General features: G+C 37.2%; 1 non-coding gene across 1 annotated transcript; it reads left to right on the top strand.

The window, feature by feature from the left end:
* Positions 1 to 6,717: 6,717 nt before the first annotated feature.
* On the top strand, positions 6,718 to 6,881 carry LOC126029286 (U1 spliceosomal RNA). The gene has a single exon (XR_007502910.1). It is a non-coding gene; the product is annotated as a U1 spliceosomal RNA (small nuclear RNA).
* Positions 6,882 to 8,724: the final 1,843 nt, after the last annotated feature.

Here is an 8,724-nt window from a genome sequence, read left to right as displayed (position 1 = left end):
ACCAATAACACCCTTGCATTTCTGCATGTATGTCATTACCAGGATTTTCTCTAAGTATTTTAATTTGCATCCTCTTCTAAATCCCTCTGCCAGTCTCCTTCATTTCCTCCCCCTTCTTCACTTTCATTTTCACTTCCATTTCATTTACTCTCACAATGTAGCCCCAAATTTCTACATATTAAAAATCTGAGAATGGAGCGTCCCAAAGTAGCATCAGAAAACATCACTGAGGACCACATAGGATGTTGGCAAATGTTAACTCTGCTGTCCTATGTCAGACAAGATCCTTCCTTATGGTCTAAAGAACGCAAACCAATCTATAAGAGACAAGTTTGGTTTAGTATGCAAATTTAATAATTTATCATGAGAAATAAAGAGCTATCAAATCTCCGATGAATGTATTTCCTGATTAGTTTAATCCCTTTTATTTATAAGACAGGTCAAATTGTGAAAGTAAGGTCAAATTGATAAGTAGTGACTCAGAGGAAAAGGATTAGTTAGGTTTCAGTAGATCGAACAGAAACCTTAAGATTTTTAGGACAATGATGAAGTGAGTTACAAATAACACCTTCTTAGTGGAACTCTTGGATATGTGGGATGAATCCTGTCAGATTTTTTTTGTTTAATGTAGGGCCAAACATTTTTTGTTTTGCTTTTGTTTTTGTTTTTAGCAACACCTGGCTGTGCTCCAGGCTTAGGTCAGGCTTACACTTGAATCTGTATTCAAAGATCACTCCTAGGGACTACATGGGGTTCCAGGATTAAATCTAAGTCAACCCTGTGTAAGGCAGTGACATACCTGCTGTATTATATCTCTTAAGGACCCCCATTTTAAAAAATATCATGTTCTGGTGCTAGGGAACTCAGATACTGGAGAATTCTGAGCAATATTCATATAGGCTCACATCCCTAGCATTATTATTTTCCTCGCTCTCTCCGCCCTGAGTCTCTGCAGCTGAGGCTGCTTGAGGGCTCTTGAGTAGCCTGATTGGGGGGGGAGAAAAAAATTAAAAAAAAAAAAACTTGAGCAAAGTTATAATCTTCCTGCTAATGGTCTAGATTCTAGACTCTAGAAGAAAGACTTTATTTAAAATGGAAAGTCTGTGTCTATCTTATCTCATCTTTGATAAAATCTCAAAAAGAGGCAAGAAAATAAATCCCTTTCAAAGACCATACAAGAGCCCTTCCCTTGTGAGAGAGAATCATTCCTTTCTCTTGATATTTATGTCTGATAAGATATACTAGCCTCTAATTATCTGTTCTTCCTAATTACCAACCCACAAAATCTTGGCAAGGTGAGCTTCTAAGGGGAAAGGCAGCTACACAAAAGTACCAACGCAGCATTTTTCACAATTGTTTCATCATAGGTGTCGAGAAATCCAGTTTTGACGAATATAATTTATATTGAAATCAATAAAAGGGGCATTCTCCAAATTTCAACATAGGGATTCCATTAGTTCTAAAAACTGAGTGAAAAAAGCATTAATTTCTTTATAACATTCTTTATTTCACAGTTCTTTATGGAAAATAACTTATTTAACTGTCAAGTTTCTTCTGTGATTATAATTATCTTATTTCTTCAAATTTGAGCAAATTTAAATTCAGTAATTTCTGTTTGTAATATGGTTCTCTTTTGTATTCCCTACTAAATCTAATCAGAAAATTTTTCATTTGGTTGATATATATTTGCTAACAGATAATTCTTTTATACACACACACACACACACACACACACACACACATAATTGCTTTATTTAAGCACCATGGTTACAAAATTGTTTGTGGTTGAGTTTCAGTCATAGCATGTACAGCATCCTTCACCAGTACAAATTTCTTGCCACTGATGTACCCAGTTTTCCACCCTCCCATCAACATCCCCTTCATACCTTCCTCTGGGACAGGCGTTTTACTTCTCTTTTTCTCTTCTTTTTTGACACTGTTGTTAATGAATGGGTACCATGCATAATCACTTGATCTGTTTCATTCCCAGTTCTTGTCCAGAGTGTTCTGTTCCAACTATCATTGTCATGGTGGACCTTTCACTACCCTAACTGCTTTCACCACTCTTTGTAGCAAGTTTCCTTCCAGGGAGAGGTCCTCCTGAACCCCAGCAATATTGTCTCTAGCTATTATTACCATACCTTTTTTTTTCTTTTTTTTTTTTTTTGTTTTTGGGCCACACCTGGTGACGCGCAGGGGTTACTCTGACTATGCACTCAGAAATCACTCCTTGCTTGGAGGACCATATGGGAAGCCGGGGATCGAACTAAGGTCCATCCTGGATCAGCCAAATGCCAGGCAAATGCCATACCGCTGTGCTATCGATCTGGCCCCCATTTTATATTTTTCATTTCTTCCACAAATTATTCTATGTCTATCCACTCCCTCTGACTCATTTCACTCAGCATAATACTCTACATATCCATCCATGTATAAACAAAATTCATGAGGTTTTTTTTTTTGGTATTTGGGCCACACCCATAGGCATTCAGGGGTTACTCCTGGCTCTGCTCTCAGATATCTCCCCTGATAGGCTTGGGGGACCATATGGGATGCTGGGATTCAAACCGATGTTCGTCCTGTGTTGGCCGTGTGCAAAGCAAGCCACTGTACTATTGTTTGGACCCTGACTTCATTTTTCTTAATACCTGCACAGTATTCCATTGTGCAGGTTTACCACTGTTCCTTTAGCCACTCTTCTGTTCTCAGGCACTTAGGTTGTTCCATGGTTTATTGGAGTTCTTTAAACAGCCTTAACATTTCCTCTCTAAAGTCCTGATTGGAGAATTCAAGTAAGTAGAATTAGCTTCTTCAGTCACAAGGTGTATAGTGTTCTGCGTTGTTTTCCATTGTGACCTTTTCAGTGTTGTTGTTGTTTTTAATGTGTCATAGAGGGACTTCTTGACTAGAAGAAATGTGCAATCACGAGTGAAGTGAACAGCTATACTCTTGCCTGGGATCACTAACCCAGTTCAGTTAAAAATTTAACATGCATTTTAAGTTAATTTTTTTTAAATCTCACACCTCTCAGTTTGGATTTATGATGGTCCATATAGATGAGTCAGGTTTATGCACAGCTTTTTTGTTTCTGCTATGGGTAATATTTTATACTATTAATTACTTATTTTTATTTTTCCTCTTTTAATTAAATTTTATTTTATTGAACCCACTGTGAGTTACAAATCCTTCATAGTTGGATTTAAGACATAAAATGAATTAGGGCCAATTCCATCACCAGTGTTGATCTCCCTCTACTATGTTCCCAGAGTATATCCCAACCACCACCCTTTGCCTCCCAGCTTGCAGTGTAACAGGCCCATTTAAATTTCATATTATTATCCTCAGACATACAATCAATTAATCTTTAATAAAAGGGCAAGAAAAGCAAAATGGAGCAAGGAAAACCTCTTCATCAAGACAACTGGTCAACCACATGTAACTAAGCGAACATGGACCTTCATCTAACACAAATGGATGCACAAGTGGATTAAAGACCTTGATATCCGACCTGGAACCATAAGGCACATAAAAGAACATGTAGGTAAAACACTCCATGACTTTGAGACTAAGGCATCTTCAAGAAGGAAACATTCTCAAACAAGTGGAAACATCAAACAAGTGGAAGCAAAATTAAACAGATGGGACTATATTAAGTTGAGAAGCTTCTGCATCTCAAAGAAAATAGTGACTAGGATACTAAAGCCACCCACAGAATGGAAGAAACTATTCACCCAGTACTCATTAGACAGGGGTTAATATCTAAGATATACAAGTCACTGACAGAACTTAACAAGAAAAAAAATCTAACCCCATCAAACAATGGGGAGAAGAAACGAACAATTTCTCAAAGAAGAAATACAAATGGACAAGAGGCACATGAAAAAAAATGTTCCACACCACTAATTATCAGGGAGATTCAAATCAAAACAACAATGAGATACCATCTCACACCACAGAGACTGGCACACATCACAAAGAACAAGAAAAATAAGTGCTGGCGGGGAGGTGGGAAAAAAGGAACTCTCATTCACTGCTGGTGTGAATGCCATCTAGTTCATCCCTTATGGAAAACAATATGGAGGTTCCTCAAAAAACTGGAAATTGAGCTCCCATTTGATCCAACTATACCACTCCTAGGGATATACCCTGGGAACACAAAAAATGAAATACAAAAATTCCTTCCTCACACCTATATTCATCACAGCACTATTTACAATAGCCAGACTCTGGAAACAACCAAGATGCCCTTCAACAAATGAATGGTTAAAGAAACTGTGGTACTTGTACACAATGGAATATTATGCAGCCATCAGGAGAGATGAAGTCATGAAATTTTCCTATACATGGATGGACATGGAAACTATTATGCTAAGTGAAATAAGTCAGAGGGTGAGAGATAGACACAAAATAGTCTCACTCATTAATGGGATTTAAGAAAAATAAAAGACATTATTTTAACAGTACCTAGAAACAAAAGACATGAGGCTAGAAGGTTCAGCCCACAATATGAAGCTTACAACAAAAAGTGGTGAGTACAGTTAGAAAAATAACTACCTTAACAACTCTCATGCAATGATAGTGAGTGAGAGAAATGGAATGACTGTCTCGAATACAAGCAAGGGGTAGGGGAGGAAGGAGATGGGGACCATTGGTTGTGGGAATGTTGCACTGGTGAAGGGGGGTGCTCTTTTTATGACTGAAACCCAGCTACAAACATGTTTATAATCATGGTGCTTAAAAATATTGTTAAAAATAAACAAACTTCAAATTATTAGTTAGGTTTCCTGATTCCATTGTTATTGAATTTGGCATAGATATTTAAATATGTTCTTTTTTTTTCTTTAATCTCCACGAATACATCAGACTGGTTAGCCCCTGGCCCCAATCCTTTCAGATTAAAATTTTTATATTTGTTTCTCCTCTTCTACTCAGTTTTTCTCCTCCTCGCTATACTGTGAGGCCAAAGGTATTTATGACAACTCACATTGAGACCATTGTAGTTCTTTAAAATATCTCATATAAGTGATATCATTCTGCATTTATTCTTCTCTGGATTACTTTATTTAACATCTATTCCGGTTTCATTCATAGTGCTGAAAGCATGATTACAGCATTCCTTAGAGCTATGCAATATTTCATTGTATATATGACCACATTTTTATTATCCACTTGTCTGTTGTTTGGCATCTAGGTTGATTCCAAGTCTTAGTTATTGTACTGAGTGCTGCAATGAATCACAGTGTGTATATATCCTTTTGGATGAATGTTTTTCTTTCCTGGGGATAGATATCCAAAAGTCGGATTGTTGGGTCATATGGCAGCTCAATTTTGAGTTTTCTGAAAACCCTCCATACTGTGTTTCATAGAGGCTAGACCAAGCAACATTCCCACCAGAGTAGATGAGAGTTTCTTTCTCAAAATATCCCCACCAACAGAGAATGTTCCCATTATTTTTGGGGGAGGGACCACACCCAGTGACACTCAGGAGTTACTTCTGGCTATGAGCTCAGAAATCACTCCTTGCTTGGGGGACCATATGGTCTTTCCTGAGTCAGCTGCGTGCAAGGCAAATGATCTACCACTGCACCATTGCTCCAACCCCTGTACCCATTATTTTGATATGTGCCAACCTCACAGATGTAAGATGATATCTCATTAGTGTCTTGATTTGGATTTCCCTAATGATAAGTGATGATGAACATTTTTCATGTGTCTGTTGGCCATCTGTTGGTCTTCCTCAGAGAAGTGTTTGTTCATTTTCTCTCCCCAATTTTTTTTAGATTTTAGGTTTTGAGGAATTAACTTTTGTATATACTTTTTATATCCTAAATATCAAACTTTATCTGATTTTCTCCCATTCAGTTAGATGTTTTCTAATTTTAGCCTGTTTTTATTTTGTCATACAGAAACTTTTTAGTCCCATTTATTCAGGTTTGATGTTATTAGTCCCATTGACTACTTTGAGATCTAAGTCTTGGAGTGTTCTGCCTATAGTTTCTCAATGAACTTTATAGATTTGGGCCTAATCTCAACATCTTTAATCCACTTAAATTCACTTTTGTGTAAGGTGTAAGATGTGGATAGATCTTTAATTTCCTACACATTGTTATCCAATTGTTTCAACCCCATTTGTTGAAGAAACTGTCTTTATTCCATTTCAAATTCTTGGCTCCTATGTCAAAGATTAATTGACCATATAATTGGGGGTTTATCAATGGATTTTTCTATTCTGACCCATTGGTCTGAAAGTCTGTTTATTCCCATACCATGCTGTTTTGATCACTATGGCTTTGTAGTAGACCCTTAAGTTAGATAAATAGATGCTTCCCAGTTTCTTGTTTACCAATATGTATTTGACTATCCTAGGTCTTTCATAGTTTCACACAAACTTTATAATTGATTGTTCTAAGTCCTTGGAGAATGCTGTCTGAATCTGAATAGGGATTGCATTGAATCTATATAATAGTTTAAGTAAGATGGTAATTTTGATCATATTGATTCTTCTGATCCATGAACATGGAGTGTTTTTCAATTTCCTTAGGTCTTCTTCAATATTTTTTATTAAGTGTTTTGAAGTTTTTATAGTATAGTTTTCTCACCTCTTGTGTTAGTTTAATTCCTAGGTACTCAATAGATTTGGATACCTTTTAATATGGGGTAGACTTTTTAATCTCTTTTTCCTCTGTGTCATTATTTACATAAAAAATGCAACTGTCAATACTTACCTGGCAGGGGAGATACCATGATCACGAAGGTGGTTTCCCCAGGGCAAGGTTCACCCATTGCACTTCGGGTGTGCTGACCCCTGTGATTTCCCCAAATGTGGGAAACTCGACTGCATAATTTGTGGCAGTGGGGGACTGCGTTCGTACTCTCCCCTGAAAAATAAATGCAACTGTCTTTTTTTAATATTGACTTTATATCTGGCCACCTTGCTGTATTGTTTTATTGTTTCTAAGACCTTTATGGTGGACTATTTAGGGTCTTCAATATATGTCATCATTTTTTTTGCAAATAGAGATGATTTGACTTTCTTCTTTTCAAATTGGGTTCCTTTCTTGTCTAATTGTTATTGCTAGGACTTCTATGTTGAATAAGAGTGGAGACAATATATATTCTTTACTAGTGTCTGGTCATAGTGGAAATGATTTCAGTTTTTCACCATTAAGAATAATGTTGGGCCGGGCGGTGGCACTAAAGGTAAGGTGCCTGCCTTGCCTGCGCTAGCCTTGGACGGACCGCAGTTCGATCCCCCGGTGTCCCATATGGTCCCCCAAGCCAGGAGCAACTTCTGAGCACATAGCCAGGAGTAACCCCTGAGCGTTACCGGGTGTGGCCCAAAAACCAAAAAAAAAAAAAAAAGAATAATGTTGACTATGGGCTTTTCATAAATGACTGTTACTATATTGAGAAAGGTTTCTGCCAACCCTATTTTGATGAAGGTTTTACTTAGGAATGGGTGTTGGATTTTGACAAATGCTTTTTCTGCACCAATTGATATGATTGTGAGATTTTTATCCTTCCTTTTAGTATGTGGTATATGATGTTGATTGAGTTGCATATATTGAACCATCCATTCACCATTAAATGTTACTTCTACATTTTAAGATATTTTTCTTAATTCTATCACTTCTTTTTTTTTTTTTACTTAACTTTAAGTTAAAGATAACTTTGCTCTTCAAAAGAAAAGTTTTTAGATTTTTTTCATTTCTATTTTAGGAGGAGGGTGAGGGAGCTGGGCCACAATGGGCAATTCTCAGGAGTTCTGTGCTCTGTGTTCAGAAGTGACTCCTGGCTATGCTCAGGGACCATGTATGGTGCTAGGAATTGAACCAGGGTTGGTCACATGTGAGGCAAGCACCTTACTGACTGTAAATACCTGAGTATTTTTACATGTTATCACCTCAGTGATAAAATTTAAGCTGGTAGCCAGAGTTCTTTATTTAATTATCTCTATTAAAAAGAACCAATTCACAAAGTCAGATCCAGATAAAAACTCTGAAAGAGGTAAACGATACTATGACATGGAGATTGGGCTTTTATTGTTGACTTCAAATAGTATGATAGGAGCACATACACTTATTTCATTAAATTTAGCGCCCAGGAACAAGAGTCACCCACTGAGTGAGAGAAACTATTCACCCAATACCCATCAGATAAGGGGCTAATCTCCAAAATATACAAGGCACTGACAGAAATTTACAAGAAAAAAACATCTAATCCCATCAAAAAATGGGGAGAAGAAATGGACAGACACTTTGACAAAGAAGAAATACAAATGGCCAAAAGACACATGAAAAAATGTTCCACATCACTAATCATCAGGGAGATGCAAATCAAAACAACTATGAGGTACACCCCAGAGATTGGCATACATCACAAAGAATGAGAGCAAGCAGTGGTTGGTGGGGATGTGGAGAGAAAGGAACTCTTATCCACTGCTGGTGGGAATGCCATCTAGTTCAACCTTTACGGGAAGCAATATGGAGATTCCTCCAAAAACTCCCATACGACCCAGCTATACCACTCCTAGGAATATATCCAAGGAACACAAAAATACAATACAAAAATCCCTTGCTTACACCTATATTCATTGCAGCACTATTTACCATAGCAAGACTCTGGAAACAGCCAAGATACCCTTCAACAGATGAATGGCTAAAGAAATTGTGGTACATATACACAATGGAATAGTATGCAGCTGTCAGGAGAGATGAAGTCATG

The sequence above is a fragment of the Suncus etruscus genome, chromosome 14 (assembly GCF_024139225.1).
Source record: "Suncus etruscus isolate mSunEtr1 chromosome 14, mSunEtr1.pri.cur, whole genome shotgun sequence".
Lineage (NCBI taxonomy): Eukaryota > Metazoa > Chordata > Mammalia > Eulipotyphla > Soricidae > Suncus > Suncus etruscus.
The sequence above is the reverse complement of the archived record's forward strand: the minus strand, read 5'-3'. Positions and strand labels throughout refer to the sequence as shown.